General features: G+C 39.9%; 1 protein-coding gene across 2 annotated transcripts in view; it reads right to left on the bottom strand.

Moving 5' to 3' along the window:
* LOC125192451 (uncharacterized) overlaps nucleotides 1–16,344 on the bottom strand; it is a 29,599-nt gene that overhangs the window by 10,787 nt on the left and 2,468 nt on the right. The window lies entirely within an intron of this gene.

Raw genomic sequence — 16,344 nt, 5'->3', positions numbered from 1 at the left:
TATTATCGCCACCTACAGAGTAGGGACAATAATCCTACGAAAACAGTAAGTTCATAAGGGCGGACTTCTCACATAATAAATAGAATGAACTAGAAAGTGGTTCCCAATATTATTGCCACCTGCAGAGTGGGGACAATAATCCTAAGGAACTGCGAGTTTCAGGGTTCAATCAGAATTTATGAGATAGCTTGATTTTGTTATCAACACATGAACATTGTTATGGGAGTGTGTTGTAGAAATAAAATTCTGTAATGCTAAATCTGATGGTCGTGCTTAGGCAGCATTAGGCGTGTCAACCTCCAGAGGAGGAAGCTATTGATGCGTCGGTGTTGTGACCAGTAAAATTGTCAAAATTTTAATGCGTATTAACCTCCAGAGGAGGATACAATTTATTAATTTTGCAGTTGTAAGATACATAATTGTTTTGTGGTTATTTGTGATTATGTATTGAGCATGAGTATGTGATAATAAGTTTATTTGCCAAATCTTCATTATGTCATTTAATATTTGTCTGCGATCCTTAAAGAAAGAAAACTCGAATGCCTAAATTATGTAAACCGGGAACGAAAATGGATAAGATTCTCATCGCGGAAAGCTTGGAGTTTATACTCAATGATTCATGTCCTCCATTTCCTCGACATAATTCCACGAAGAATGTTCGAGAATGCATTATGCATGTACTTGACGAGCTCTTTGAGGAATAAGGTCAAGCTATTTTCCTTTAAGTAGCTCGACAAGTCTTGGTAAATGACGATGAAAGATGGATATAAATAGAATCTGTCCAGATGATTCGATTGGAATATCCTAGAGTGACAGAATGTTTTGAGGATCTTTTGATCACTCAAATAGTTTCTGACACACAAGTCATCGCCTAAAGTAATAAGAAATGACTACAAGAAGGTTTAACTGAAAAGTAGAAAATCTTCAGAATAATAGTCGTTATGTTACTATTAGAGGAAAGTAACATGATTGATGACAAATTCATAAAGGCTGCATTTTTCTTAAGTCCTAGTTCATTTGAGCAAAAGACTAGATATGGAAATGGGGAGCCTGAATTGTCATCAAAGTTTGTTTAAAGCGAGAAAAGATGCTTTGTGAGTTGAATTGACCTATTTTATAGGAGGACAATGACTTACATGACAATGCAACTTCTAAGTAAGAGATCTTGATCCAGTTAGGTTTTTGTTGCAGTGGGAGCTATTAATGCTCAACTATTGTTTTATGGTTGATGCTTAAGGCATCATAGTATTAAAATGATGTAAGTGCGACAAGGTTGAGTATTCAACAACACATCAACTTCTTAATCATTGAATGATAAAGTATTTATGGCTCTTAGTCTTAAAGCCAAGAAAATACTTAGCTATTGTTCAAACTGATCTAGACTATCAAGATTTTAACAATTTGTTTGTTGAATAGCTTGAAAGTCGACAATGTCTGTTTGATGCACTATGAGTTGGAATCGTTTGATTCAGAATACTTATAGAATTGCAACATAGAAAGACTAGCAAGTCTCAATGGTTTACACCATAAGGAGACGAGCAAAGGGTTATGATCAGTAGTGGGAGTCTAATCTCCATTAACGAATCCAAGCATTCATCTAATGAATGGGATAGTTATGTAAGAAGGAATCGAAGTCTTTCTAAGATAAGTTTGATTATGTGATGAGTTGTACTCATTAAAATCTTATCATTGGTGGGATAAACATTAAAGAAACTGCCAACATCAGTACCTTCTACATAACACGAGTTGTGGACTAGAGCTTCTCTAGTCTAGCACATCTCAAGGTGTAATGTTGTTCCAACACATGTTGGAGAGTTGTCCAAGAAATTGGAGTTGAGTACTGAGGCATGTTTTAAGGTTTGTCCCAAATGATGTAAGGTTATAAGTTCTGTAATCTTCAAAGATATAATTCTTGTACGAAGATTAAGAAATGAACTACAAGCCTAACAACGTGATAACTCTCAAAATAAAGAGAGAGATATCGGATTTTCCACATTACCAAGAAGTCATACCATTAGAAACTTTTGCACTAATAAAATCAACTTCAGTACCTAAGATTGTAAGAACCATATCGTAGTGGGAGCGTTCCACTGGAACACAACAAGTTCTTGGGTCTAAGAGTGTCGTAAGACTCGGTCTTAGATTAACTTGAACATAATCCCTTTAACTACAATGTAGTATTGGTTAATTTGGATAATCATCTTTGAACAGGTGATAGATTCCATATTACAATCTAAGATAGACAACATGTTTTACAAGACTTGCAATATTACCTACAGGCTGTGTCAATCAGTGGGAGCAAGTATCTTTGCAAGTGTAAATGTGGATCTCAAATGGCTAGACAATGACAATGGGTTATGCCCAAAGAGAATTATCTTCTCGCTATCGTTGTGCCAGGATTTATTTGATCCTATTGTCTATTAGAACTTACATAAATTAGAATGTATGTATTATGATTGTCAAGACAGCCTTCTATAAATAGAAGTCTTGAGGAAATCATCTACTAGAACATTCTAATGGGATATGTAATTAAGGGCAAGAAACGCATGATTGGAAGCTTATATAGACCTTCGTGGTCTTAGGCAAGCATCTAAATCAGAGTATATGTGTTTTATCAAAATTATCAAATATTTGGAATTTGACTTATGTCCTTAACAGTGTTGTAAGCACAAGGAAGTTGAAAGTGCATTATGTATGGTATTATTGGTACTCTACGATGATGAAATCTACAAAAGTTGCAAACAACTAAGACTGGCATCTGGCGTAGGAAACTGGTTGTCTACCCAGTTTAAGATAAATGATTTAAGAGAAACTAATTACATTCTTAGCATCTAAGTCCTTTTAAGATCGCTAGAAAGAATGTTGAGATTCTCTTAGGAATCCTATATCTACACATTGCTTGGAACATTTAAGCATTAGAAATTCCATGAAAAGGTTTATACCTCTCAAGATGGAATTGTCTTGTTTCTAGTCAAGTGTCGTTTGACACTTAGTGAGATCAAGAATTATGAGACTAGTTCGGAGATAGTTGTCTCATATATGCTATAATGTGTACTAAGTTTGATATTAGTTGTTCTTATACATAGCAAGTATATATCATATTAACCATGGCAAAGGATTTTGATTGAGGTAATGAATATACCCTAGTGCTTGAGAAAGACTAGTAACTATATTCTAGTTTACCAGTCATTCATGTAATGTCCTTGGGGTTACACTGTCTTAGTTTTATGACTAATCAGTGATCGAGTAAGTCATCCTCTGAATATGTGTTTACCTTAGGAATATCTTCCTAATAGCTTTAATCGTAAGTTTGAGTATGCCTATGAGTATTATTTTTTGATTACTCTAGTGAAGGCTAACTCAAGGGACACACGAGTTTATTAAGCTAAACAATCACATATGGGGATGAAATTAATTAAAGATCAAGTACGCAGCAAAGACATTATGGTGAAAAAGATATTATCAGAGAACAACCAAGCAGATTTTTCTTTCACTTGGTGAAATGAATGGTAGTTCGATATATCTAAAATCAATACCTGCTTTGTGTATAAGTGGGAGAGTTTTTGGCAGTGGGTATACTCGAAAGCATGTTTTGAGTATAAGTGGGAGATTGTTAGGTTTGGTATACTGAAAAGCATGTTTCGAGCAAGTTTCGCTCGAATAGAATCTTGCTTGTATACGTAAAACTCTATAATCCACTTTTAACCTGATTCAGTATTATTCGAGCAGTCTCGCACGAATAGAATCACTATTATTATTACATTGTGTTTGCTTGTGCATTTATAAGATGTTTTACAAACATTTAAATGCATAAGAAGTAAACAAAGTCTAAGTCTTTTGCTTAGTAGACCGGTTGTGGGCGTCGTCCACTTTAAGGTAACACGGTCAGATCTATGCAATGCTTTGCAAAAGAAAAAGAAGAATTTCACAACCTAGATAGGCTTTGGCTACCTATCGTGAAAGGTTGCAATGTCAGTCCGCATATTTCTAAGCCTTACTGAAATAATTTGACATTGGTGTGGTATAGCACTGAACGGATCTAACAGCAAGACGTGTCTTTATGCTATCTACTGAAAGACTAGGTCTTGATAAAATATTATTTCTTAATCTACATATGTTAGCATTGAGCATACGGTATTGATTATGCACTACTTTGACTTATCAAATGGTGCGGGTTTTTCGCAACCCAATAATCCTGATATATTGGGTAGTGGTGATTAATATCTAGCGGTGCTAGGATTGCTATTATGTTGAAACGTGCACGAGGTGAGTCTCGTTTGATAATGTCCTCAAGAGGAGCTCGAACAAGGTTTTATTATTCGGAAAACTGGCCAGTTGGAGTTTTATTACTCTATGAATAATAAATAAATGATTCTTGCTAAGTCCACTCTTGGAATTAATAAGATATTAATTAATTAAGTCCATAGCAGACATTAATTAATTAATGGACATTTATATCTTAAGCGCGGGAAATAAATAATAAAAGTGGAAACCCGGATTACTTGTAATTTCGGATTTGGATGGGGAGAGTTCAATATTACTTCTGTAGTGGCTGCTCGTAATATTCCAATATAAGCTTGTATTAAATTGTGGGTTCAATTTAATTAGTAAAAAGCTAATTGGGCGAGCCCATATCCAAAACCTTCCATAGATCCCTGTCTGGGCCCAAAAGGAACTTAATATAAATAGGAGAATAAAGGAGACAGAAAAACACAATTTTCATTACTGAAATTTTCGAAAATATCAGCCCCATCAGCTGTAGGAATTTTCGAATTCCACTCCTTTTCCCAAAAGGATTTCTTCTGTCTTCTTTATTCGAGTCCTAGTGTTTTGATAAGATCAGCCCACCCTGATATCGAGATACAGTTCGGGAACCAGAGAGAAGATCCGTGGTCTAGTACTGAAGATCATCACGTGGAGAAGGCGCGAGCAATCGTCGATTCTTTGGAGAATCAAATCGGTAACTCTAAACCGTAGAATTCATGTTTTAGGATTTACTTTCTTTGAGCATGAATTATTTGCGTTCTAGCATGCAATTATCTGTTTAACATGTGAATTGATTAATCGCATAATCGGTCAAATAGATCCTACGTCTGATTTATTTGTTTTGTACAAGTCTTCCGCTGTGCAAGGGGCACCAAACCCCAGCATTATCCTCACCACAAGGCAAGTTTTCAACACTCTATTGCTCTTTAGGGAATAGATGTAGATGAGTGTTTCACACGAACTCTCATAGCTTAGTTTTCCCATTGAACCAAGTTCTTGGGATCTCCAGTCATCATGGTTGGGTTACCACTATGACAATTCTTTAGTTTGTGGATTTCAAACCCATTCCCTCTAGCAACTTATTCATTTGATCACGATTTAACCCTTTGGTTAGCGGATCCGCTAGATTATCTATTGACTTCACGTAGTCAATTGTAATCACGCCTGTTGTGATCAAATGTCTCACGGTGTTATGTCGTCGTCGAATATGTCGAGACTTGCCGTTATAGAAGCCATTGTTCGCCCTCCCGATAGCGGCTTGGCTATCACAGTGAATCAACACTGGAGGCACCGGCTTACACCAACCTGGAATATCCTCAAGGAAGTTCTTAAGTCATTCGGCTTCTTCTCCAGCTTTATCTAAAGCTATGAATTCTGATTCCATAGTTGAACGGGCTATACATGTCTGTTTCGTGGATTTCCATGAGACAGCGCCACCCCCAATAGTAAAGACGTATCCACTTGTTGAAAGTGAGTCCTTATTGTCGGATATCCAATTCGCATCACAGTACCCTTCAAGTACCGGGGGGTATCTCGAAAAGTGTAGCCCATGATTTTGAGTATGTTTTAGATATCTCAAAACCCTTACAACAGCTCTCCAATGCTCTTTTGTTTGGATTACTCGTGTAGCGACTCAACTTGTTCACGGCACAAGCAATGTCCGGTCGAGTGCAATTAGTTAAGTACATAATGCACCCAATGACCCGTGCATATTCTTCTTGTGCAACGGGTTCGCCCTTGTTTTTGCTCAAGTGAACATTGAGTTCAATTGGAGTCTTAACCGGCGCGCCATCATAGGCATTGAATTTCTTCAATATCTTCTCAACATAATGAGATTGGGTTAAGATGATTCCATCGGATGTTCTTAGAATTTTCATTCCAAGAATTACATCGGCTAGACCCATGTCTTTCATGTCAAAGTTTCTCTTTAACATGGCTTTTGTCTCGTTGATCACTTGAGTGGTACTCCCCATGATTAACATGTCATCAACGTAGAGACACACTATAACGTACCCATTATTAGTGCTCTTAATATAGACACATTTGTCACACTCGTTGATTTTAAACCCATTTGATAACATCACATTATCAAACTTCAAGTGCCATTGCAACGGCGCTTGTTTTAATCCATAGAGAGACTTAACCAGTTTGCATACCTTCTTCTCTTGTCCGGGCACTACAAACCCTTCGGGTTGTTCCATATAGATTTCATCCTCTAGTTCACCATTTAGAAACGCAGTCTTAACATCCATTTGATGAATCTCAAGATTGTGCAATGCAGCAATCGCGAGAAGCACTCGGATAGATGTAATCCTCGTTACAGGTGAATAGGTATCGAAGAAGTCATGTCCTTCCTTTTGTTTAAAACCCTTTACTACTAATTGCGCTTTATACTTATCCACTATTCCATCGGCCTTAAATTTTCTTTTAAGCACCCATTTGCACCCTAAAGGTTTCGCACCTTCGGGCAAATCGACCAACTCCCAAGTGTGGTTTAGCAAAATTGAATCAATTTCGCTTTGAACAGCTTCTCTCCAATGTAACCCGTCTGGGCCATCGAAGGCTACTTTTATTGACGTTGGCTCTTCATCCAACATAAAAGCAATGTAGTCAGGACCAAATGTTTTTGGTGTTCTGACCCTACTACCACGTCTTAGTACTGCATCACTTGGATCATGCCTCACTCGCTTGCGCGATTTAGGCTCTTCATCCGCGGATTTAGAACTAGTGGCTTCATTCACTGTTTTAGAACTAGTGGCCTCATCTTCAATTCTTGTCTCGGAATTGACTGGGACTTCTTCTTTGTCCTTGCAAGGAAATGTATTTTCGAGAAATACGGCATTCCTTGACTCGATTGTTGTTCCTACTGTAATAGTCGATATTTCAGACTTGTGAACAACAAATCTATATGCACTGCTGTTAAGTGCATATCCAATGAAGATACAATCGACTGTTTTAGGGCCAATTGTAACTTCTTTGGGCGGGGGAACCATCACCTTGGCCAAACACCCCCACACTTTGAGGTATTTGTAGGATGGTTTCCTACCTTTCCACAATTCATAAGGAGTGACGTCTTTTCCTTTGAGTGGAATTTTGTTTAGGATATAGTTGGCTGTCAAAATAGCCTCCCCTCACATGTTCTGGGGTAATCCTGAACTTAGTAGTAACGCATTCATCATCTCTTTTAGAGTTCGATTTTTGTGTTCCGCTACACCATTAGATTGTGGTGAGTATGGAGCAGTTGTTTGATGAATTATACCACTTGCGTTGCATAACTCCTCAAACGGGGCTACATACTCGCCTCCTCTATCACTTCGAATCGCTTTGATTTTACAACCAAGTTGATTCTCAACTTCGTTCTTATAATTTTTGAACGCTTCGATTGCTTCATCTTTACTTCTTAAAAGATAAATATAGCAATATCTTGTGCAATCATCTATAAAAGTGATAAAGTACTTTTTACCACCTCTAGTTTGCACCATCTTTAAATCACATACATCCGTGTGAATTAATTCAAGGGGTTTTGTTTTTCGTTCAACTGAGTGAAACGGTAACTTAGTCATTTTTGCCTCAAGACATATTTCACATTTGTCTTGGGTATCTACTTCAATTGCCTTTAGTAAATCTAAATTTACTAATCTTTTTACGGCTTTTGAATTTACATGTCCCAATCTACAATGCCACAAATTTGAAGACTCGGTCAAATAAGAGGAAGTAGATGCTTTATTATTATTGTTAGCCAAAGGCTTTGGAACAAGGCGCGTAGCCACACTAAGCTTGAAAAGTCCGTCGGTTACAAAACCTTTTTCGAGGGACTTCCCAAACTTGTACAAAACAAACCTATCAGACTCAAATACAAGTTTAAACCCCTTATTAACTAGTATTGATCCTGACACTAGGTTCTTGCGGATGTCCGGGACATGTAGCACATCCTTCAAAGTGATCGTGACTCCAGATGTCATCATGAGTATCACATTGCCAATGCCGAGGACCTCGGACGATGCTTGATTCCCCATGTTGATCTTCCTCCCTTCAACAGCAGTGTAGGAGGCAAACTTGCTCCTATCGGAGCAAACATGAGCAGTAGCGCCGGTGTCGATGTACCAGCCGCCCTTGTTGTCAACAATGTTGACTTCTTCAGTGACCACGGCAACGAGGTCATCTTCATTCCAGTCCTTGAACTCTTTCTCAACGACGTGGGCTGCCGGCTTCTTCTTCTTGCTGCGGCAGTCTTTGGCAAAGTGGCCAACTTTGTCACACTTGTAGCACTCGCCTTCAAATTTCTTTGCAGGCTGCTTTCCCTTCCCTTTGTCTTTCTGATTTGGGCGGGGGCGTTTGTTGGAGGGTCCGCCCCGCTCCAACAAGTTGGCTTTGGCGTCAAGTGGGCTAAAGTCCTTAGCCTTTTGGTCGATCTTGCGCACATCCGCTTCAATGCGCAGCTTCACGATCAAGTCTTCAAGACTCATCTTCTTTCGCTTGTGCTTGAGATAGTGCTTGAAGTCCTTCCAACTAGGAGGAAGCTTCTCAATGAGTATGCACCGCACAAAGTTGTCGGGCAAATTCATCCCTTCAGCCACGAGTCCGTGGATGATCATTTGGAACTCTTGAACTTGTTCCATGACCGGTCTAGAGTTGACCATTTTGTAGTCCATGAACTTGGATACTACAACATGTTCCGTACCGGCAGCATTGTCTACACTATACTTCTTTTCTAGGCTTTCCCACATCTCTTTTGATGTGGTTACAAGGGAGTATACATTGTACAAACTATCATCTAATGCACTTAGAATAAAATTTTTACAAAGATAATCTCCTTTGCGCCATGCTTCATAGTCCGCCATGACCTCAACACTTGTCTCTTGATCACTTGGCGCGGGCGGCTCGTTCTCCGTGAGGAAGTTGGCGATGCCCAATGTTGTCAAGTAGAACAACATCTTTTGGTACCACCTCTTGAAGTCAACTCCTCCAAACTTAGGTGGTTTTTCGGCGGGTGGCATCATTCTTGGTGCCAAAGGTGCCGCACTTGGTCCTTGGAAGGAACCAATTCCGTTGCCCCCGAAGGAGCCAACAACATGGTTGGGCATAGAGCCCCCACCATTCATGTTGGGCGTAGAGCCCGCCATGGTCGCATTGGTCCCGAAGGAACCAAAGCCCGTGTTGAACCCGAAGGTTCCAACACTCGCATGAGACCCGAAGGCCCCAGCAGTCGCGTGAGACTCGAAGGTCCCTGCATTCGTGTGAGACCCGAAGGCCCCAACACTCGATCCATTAAAGGATCCGAAGGAACCACTAAATGTGGAACCAACCGACCCACTCGAGGTGGATCCACCAGTGAGCCCCTGGGTAGTAGTATGCACCCAAGGGGTTGTTGATGAAGATGTGATAAGGCTCGTTTCATGCATTGGTTTTGGGTTAAAATTATATGCTTTTGGGGGAGATAATGCACAAATTTTGAGCTTAAGTGTGCAGAAATCTGCTGGATCCGGGAGTTTGTGTAAATTGACCTGGCAGATGCAAAATAGCTGAATTTGAAGTAAAATACCAGAAGTCGTCGCTCGGACCTAGGAGAATCAGGAAGTTGACGACAGGAGTAGAAATGGAGCAAAAGCGCTGAAAAAGTCATCTACCTGGTCAAGGAGACAGAATGGCAGAATGGAGCTGAAGCGCAGAAAAAGTCATCTACCTGGTCAAGGAGACAGAATGGCGTGCTGACATGAAGATCCTCAATTATTGCAAGGGTAAAATGGTCAAATACCGACAAGAAGTTGCCTAGGGTTGAAGTTAAAGCCACTCTATAAATAGAAGCTTTCCACAATGAAGAGGGGGCGCTTAACGCTATCGTAGTTTAGGTAGGAAGCTCTCATAGGCGCTTAACGCCATCGCTCTTTTAGTTTAGTTAGATAGTTTGCTGCTTTCTTAGCTTAGTTCAATGGTTTCATCGGAGAAATTGACGACTTCACCGTTGGATCTCGACTCATTTCCAGTTTTATGAAGCTTTGGTGTTTATTTTCATGTTGATGATGTTTTTACTTATGTTTCTTGGATGCTTTTCGCAATTGGTAGCTTAGATGTTTAGATCCATGTTGTTTACATGATTTCCAGTAGTTTAGAGGTTGAGATTTAGTTGTTCACGTGCTCGATTTTTGAGATCCGATAGTTTAGGTGATGCATGCAAGGTAATCTGTGTTCATTTCGCTTTCTGCTTGACCCAGTAGCGTAGATCTGGTAGTTCTAGCTTGAATTTCGTGTTTACGTCTCGTTTTAAGTATGCTCTGTTTTATTTCGTCAATGGTGTTGAAGCTCTGTTCTATGCTCTGTTTTTACTTGGTTGTTTGGAGAAGATGAAGTAGGAGTTAGTTAGAGAATCATATCTGCTTTTTGCTTTTGCTTTTGGTTTTCCAGTTTTTCTGTCAGCCCAACTAGTTTGAGAAAAATGGTCCCCACTTTACTTTTACACTTTGTCTGCCTATTTTAGGAAAGCCTTTAGCTTGGTTAGTAAGTTTCAATTGTTTTGTTTAGTTGCTTTCATGATTTATTAAAATGATAAAAAATATTTTCGTGTTTAATTTTCCTTCCGTACTTTTCCCGTCTCCTAGGTCAGGTAAATAGAGTCCAGTTTAATTCCGCCAGGTCAAGTAGATTAGAGTTTTAACCCACTCAATGAATGCGTGGCAGCAGCCGACCCCTTTTCCGCTTGTGTCATAGAAATGATCTCGAGTAGGTCCATGGTCTCTGTGGTTCGACCCCGCTCTTGCCGCTATACTTCGTAATATTAGTTGCAAAAGTGGGAAAATTATAAATCTTGTTGAAAGGAGGGACACGTGCACATGACACACGTGCTAAAACCCGACCCTTCAAGATGGATACAGCCCGGGAGTTGGCATCATCGTGGTGGATGCCATGGTGGAGGAAATGATGGCGGCGGTGGTGGCCGGAGTGGTGGAAGCGGCGGTGTTGGATTCAGTCGACATCTCCAGCAAAGGTGATTATAGTTTCGAAAGTATTAGTTTCAGTTTTAGGTTATATCTCGTCTTGCGATTGTTGGAGATTTAGGGATTACAAGAAGGAATATAGAAAAGAACTGAAACGGAAATTACAAATGGAACTCGAAACTACAAAGTGTAGAACAGGAAAGAGCAGAGTCGAGGAGTCCTCTTTCCGCAAGACGAGATACGCCCCGGTAGTGCTCTTCGGATTGGCGTTTCGTCCCTAAAGATAAAACGGCTACGTCTCTGATGAAGCAGCACCGCTATCAGCAGAGCTCCGGCGAACTGGATGGAGGAGAGGGCAGAGCTTCGATAGAAGAACAATACGTGAGAGAGAGCTTATGATGCAGAATGCTTTCTAGTGTTTTTTTAGTGTGTAGAATGCATGGAATGGCTAGCCTATTTATAGGCTCGGTCCACTGCAGGGGGTCAACGGCCATAATGGCCGTCATTAAAGCTAGACCGTAACGGTCGTCGGTTACGAGCTGTAACGTTCGGGCGTTACAAGCCGTTACGCGCTCAGAGCTAGAGAGGCTGAGTCTAGAAGCTTCTAGATTCGTTCACGACGTGGACTCTCACGTGTCAGCCACGTTGGCTTACCGCGTCATACTGACGAGGTGGCATCCCGCTTGGCTCGCTGACGTGGAAACGGTGGTGGTCTAAAAAGAACTAGACCCACTAGACTTGGGCCAAGCCCGCAACTAGGCCCAAGCACCAAGCCCACGACCAGGCCCAAAGAACACCCAAAGACCAATTGCCAAGATCCAAGTCCACGGGCACGGGCACGGGCTCGGGCTCGAGGCTCGAGGCTCGCGGCTCGCGGCTCGCGGCGGGGCGGGCGGCGCGCGCGTGTGCGCACGTGTGGGCTCTTACAGCCCATTTTAGTCCACTATAATTATTACATGTAATAATCCTTCTTATTAAATACTAGTTTAATAAGGTTGAAACTTTCAATGTGGGATAATTAACTCTCTTAATTATTCTCTAATCTCCTCTCATAGCTCATTAAGTTTGCAATTTTTGCACAACTTTAAACAATTATTTCTCACTCACCGGGAATCGGATTTGAGAAAATAAATATACCACGGTCATCTACTCCGAACGTAGATCGACACTATATCATTTAATTTTACAAAATTAAATGTCTCTTTGCAATTATAATTGGTCAAAGTCCATTGACCGGGCATAGATTCCAACATTATTAAGTGGTAGGAGTATATCATTTTATAGTAGTACTAAGAAATAGATGAATGCATTTTTATTGATAAATTCATATGTGATTTTGAGATTAATTTGGAAATAATTACAATATAAATGTTAATCTTTTCTTAAATTCATAAAATAAAAGGTTATTCTTTTATTATTAGAGAAGGGTTGACATACTATGGAATGATTTTATAGTCAAATACTAAAATGTGCAATTTTGTACATGAAAATTTATCTTATGTTTATCACTTTTACGAGGGTGTTATAATACTAACTTTTCTTAAATTGCTAATTTATCAGCACAGTGTATCAAAAATGTCATTACGATCATATTAAAATGTCAACAAGATGTATTAAAATATCAACTAAGTTTATGTTGATATTTTAATGTAATCGTGTTGATATTTTTAATACTACATTGATGAGTTAACAACTTAAGAAAGTTAGCAACGGATCACACCTCATACTAAATATATATAGGCTATGAAAAACTTTCGGTATAATCCATGGACTTCATTATAACAGCTAACTTCGAAGCCCGAATTTAACCAAACAAACATTGGAGAATACAACTACAGAGGCCCTAAATATTAACCTTGATAAAGTGCATGTGTTCTTGCTGTTGTATGTGGATGATATGCTTATTGTCCTTGCATTAAGTCTATTAAACATGTGCAAAGTGTTTTGTGTGAAAATTTTGACATGAAAGATCTCGGTGATGCTAAAAAGATTTTGGGGATCAATATCCTTAGGAATAGAAAGTCCTCTTCTCTGGTCCTTCATCAGGAACCTTATGTGCAAAAAATTCTTGAAAAGTTTAATATGCTTGGTGCTAAAATTGCTTCTATTCCTTTAGCTGCTCATTTTATGCTGAGTAAGGACTTTTGTCCTACTACTGAATCTGAGGTTAAAGCTATGCAAAAGATCTCTTATTCTAATACTATTGGCTCTGTGATGTATCTTATGGTTAGTACTAGACCTGATATTGCCTCTGTTGTTTCTTGCTTGAGTAGATACATGTCTAACCCTGAGCCTGTGCATTGGGAGGCTCTCAAATGGTTGCTTAGATACCTGAAAAATACTTCTAAGTATGGTTTATGTTTTTCTAAGCATGATTAAGGTGTTGAGTTGTGTGGTTTTGTTGATTCTAACTATGCAAATGATAAGGATAAGAGGAAGTCCACAACTTCCTATGTATTTCAGGTTTGCAGGTCTTGTGTTAGTTGGAAATCACAACTCCAACACATTGTAGCTCTGTCTACAACAGAATCAGTATATATAGCCATTACAGAGGCTATGAAGGAGGCAATCTGGTTAAAGGGAGTTTTCTCATAACTCAATTTTATTAAATCTGCTCATGTGCTTTATTCTGATAATCAGTCTGCCATTCAACTTTGTAAGAACCCTGTTTTCCATGATAGAACTAAGCATATAGATGTTAGGTTCCATTTTATTAGGGATGTTGTGGAAAAAGGTGAAGTTCTTTTACAAAAGGTGCATATTGATCATAACCCAGCTGATATGGGTACCAAATGTCTTTCTGTGGATAAGCTGTTGTCATGCATCAGAAAGTCACACTTTGAATTTGGTTAGCATGTGCATTGCATGTCCCGGGGAAAGACCTTGTTGACTCTTTGAAGTCACAACAAAACTAATTGGTTTACCATCTGGTGTTTTGTTAGGCAACCTGACATCTTCTATCTAATGAGTTTTGTGCTTTTTGGTGATAGGAATGCCTTGTAGGCAACGATGAAGCAACAGTAGACCAAGGCTCTCCCTTGTTTCACTAGAAGTAGTCCAAAGGTGGAGAATGTTGATTTATTGGACTCCTTGCTTTGGGCTTCTATTATTATTCGGTTGGGCTGCTATTTTGCTGAGCCCATAAGAATGTGTGTTGGCCCAAATTAAGTCTGACTCGTTTACTTGCCAGAGCTACTGGATGAGAGCCATGTGGCAACTCCACACGGATCCTGCACCACAGCCGTTAGATGTGAGGTGTGTTTGTTAAGTGAGAGAAGACCTTATGCATTCTCTCATTCGATTGTATACTCTCTCTCTCTCTCTTGCTTTCAGAAACCGCTTCTGCTATCCCTTCTCTCTAAGATTCCGGCGAATCTAGCCGGAGTTCTTCTTCAAGCTTTATGTTCCATCGATGGTTCTCAGTTCTTAAGAGTTCTACCGGTGTAGATTGAGTGTTAGGCAACTTCTTCGGTTTCCTTCTCTAATCTAGGGTTTGGTCTTTTGTTTGTGACCAATCCCGAAGTGCTTGGAGTGTCTTGTGAAGGTTTTTGTGTTCGCGGTGAAGTTCTGAGTTGTGCGTGCTAGTCCGTGTGTGAGAAGGCTGTGGTGATCGTTGACCGGTGAGATCTAGGGTTCCACTGATCTTTGGTTCGAGTTCGTTCAACGGTGTTCTCCTTTGTGACTTGCTGTGAGGATTGGGGAGGTCTGAGGCCCAGTGCAGTCACTCCTGTGACTTGAGCCACTCGTGGCCCGATTCTCTGTCTTAGTCTCATTTGTGTTTAGATCCTTCGGGATCAGTTTCTTGTGTGACTAATTCTTCTACTAAGTGTGCAGGTACAATCAGAAAGGATGAGATCTCAAGAACCAAGGAGTGCTTGAGATTAGTCTAGGGTTTCTGTTTGTAACTTTTGTACTTAGTGTGTAATCGTGATACTACGTCTGTATTGGCTTGTACCTCTGAGATTAGCCATCTCAGACCCAATCAATAAAAAAGGTTCCAATAATTAGTGAATCCTAAGCGGTCTGATCCCTACAAGTTTGAACAGTACTCAATGATTAGGAGAATAGCTGGCGAACTTGATGAGACAAGAACATTAGCTATAGACGTTGGTAGGCATGGGGACTTACTGGAAGTTTAAAACCATAAATTACTTTTGAATTACTTGGCTTCTAACTAAATCAAGCAGCTCTTGATGCCATTTCCTATACTTTTCGCTCATAGACGATGTAACTCGTGCTAGCATCTTTTTGTACGCCCTGTTCAGTATTGCGTTTTTAGCTTTTCCATTCTAGCAGAGCACTCGTCGAGTTGAGGGTCTTGCGCGAGTGCAATGCTTGGAGCCGCCACAGTCTTCCCCTTCCTCTTGGCCGCTTTAGTGTCCATTGGTTGGCTCTCCAACGTCTCCTCCATCGCAGTATCAAGATCGATGGAAGCACCACTCACATTGGTCGGCTCGTCCACCGCTGCGGCTCTTCCGCGCATTGCAGTAGGCGCCGCGGCGCCCCCACTGTGGATACTCTAACTACAAAGCTCCTAAATTTTAAGCAATTAACACTGCAATAAATACAGTCCCAAGAAAAGAACAAAACAATGCATAAAACAGTGAGGAGATCATAAAAATGCATCATATCATCCATATCCCTGTCTTCATACAGTCTCACCCCTTAACTATTCATGGGTCCACTGCACTTTTTACCCCATCTCTTAACCATCTCATCCCTTAACTATTCATTCAATTTCATTTTTTATTTTTATTTCCAACAAATTCAATTAATAAAAACACACTTCATTAAATAAATATAAAGCTACAATTTAAAATCCTAAAAAAATTTAAAAAAAGACATAATTAAAATCTTAAAAAAAAAGATATAATTTAAAATACTAGAAATTAAAAATTGCACATTTAAATTATAAAAACTACTCCGCCGGCGAATCATCCCCCGAAGGCGGTGCACCCGTTTGAGGAAGAATACCAAGTTGTCTTGCCAGATACGCAATGCCGGCAAAATGGGCTTGATATTGTTCAGGCGTCATGCGGAAAGTATCAGCCATCGTGGCAGTGAAGAAGATGGACATTAGGGAGGGCGGTGGCGTGCCTTGGGAGCCCGCCTGACTTGATTAGTAGGATACCCAATCAATTAGAAA

Source organism: Salvia hispanica, chromosome 4 (genome assembly GCF_029641045.1).
Source record: "Salvia hispanica isolate PSC_SH4W2 chromosome 4, Shi_PSC_v1, whole genome shotgun sequence".
NCBI classification, from domain to species: domain Eukaryota; kingdom Viridiplantae; phylum Streptophyta; class Magnoliopsida; order Lamiales; family Lamiaceae; genus Salvia; species Salvia hispanica.
Note: the sequence above shows the minus strand (reverse complement) of the source record. Positions and strands in the feature narration are given on the sequence as shown.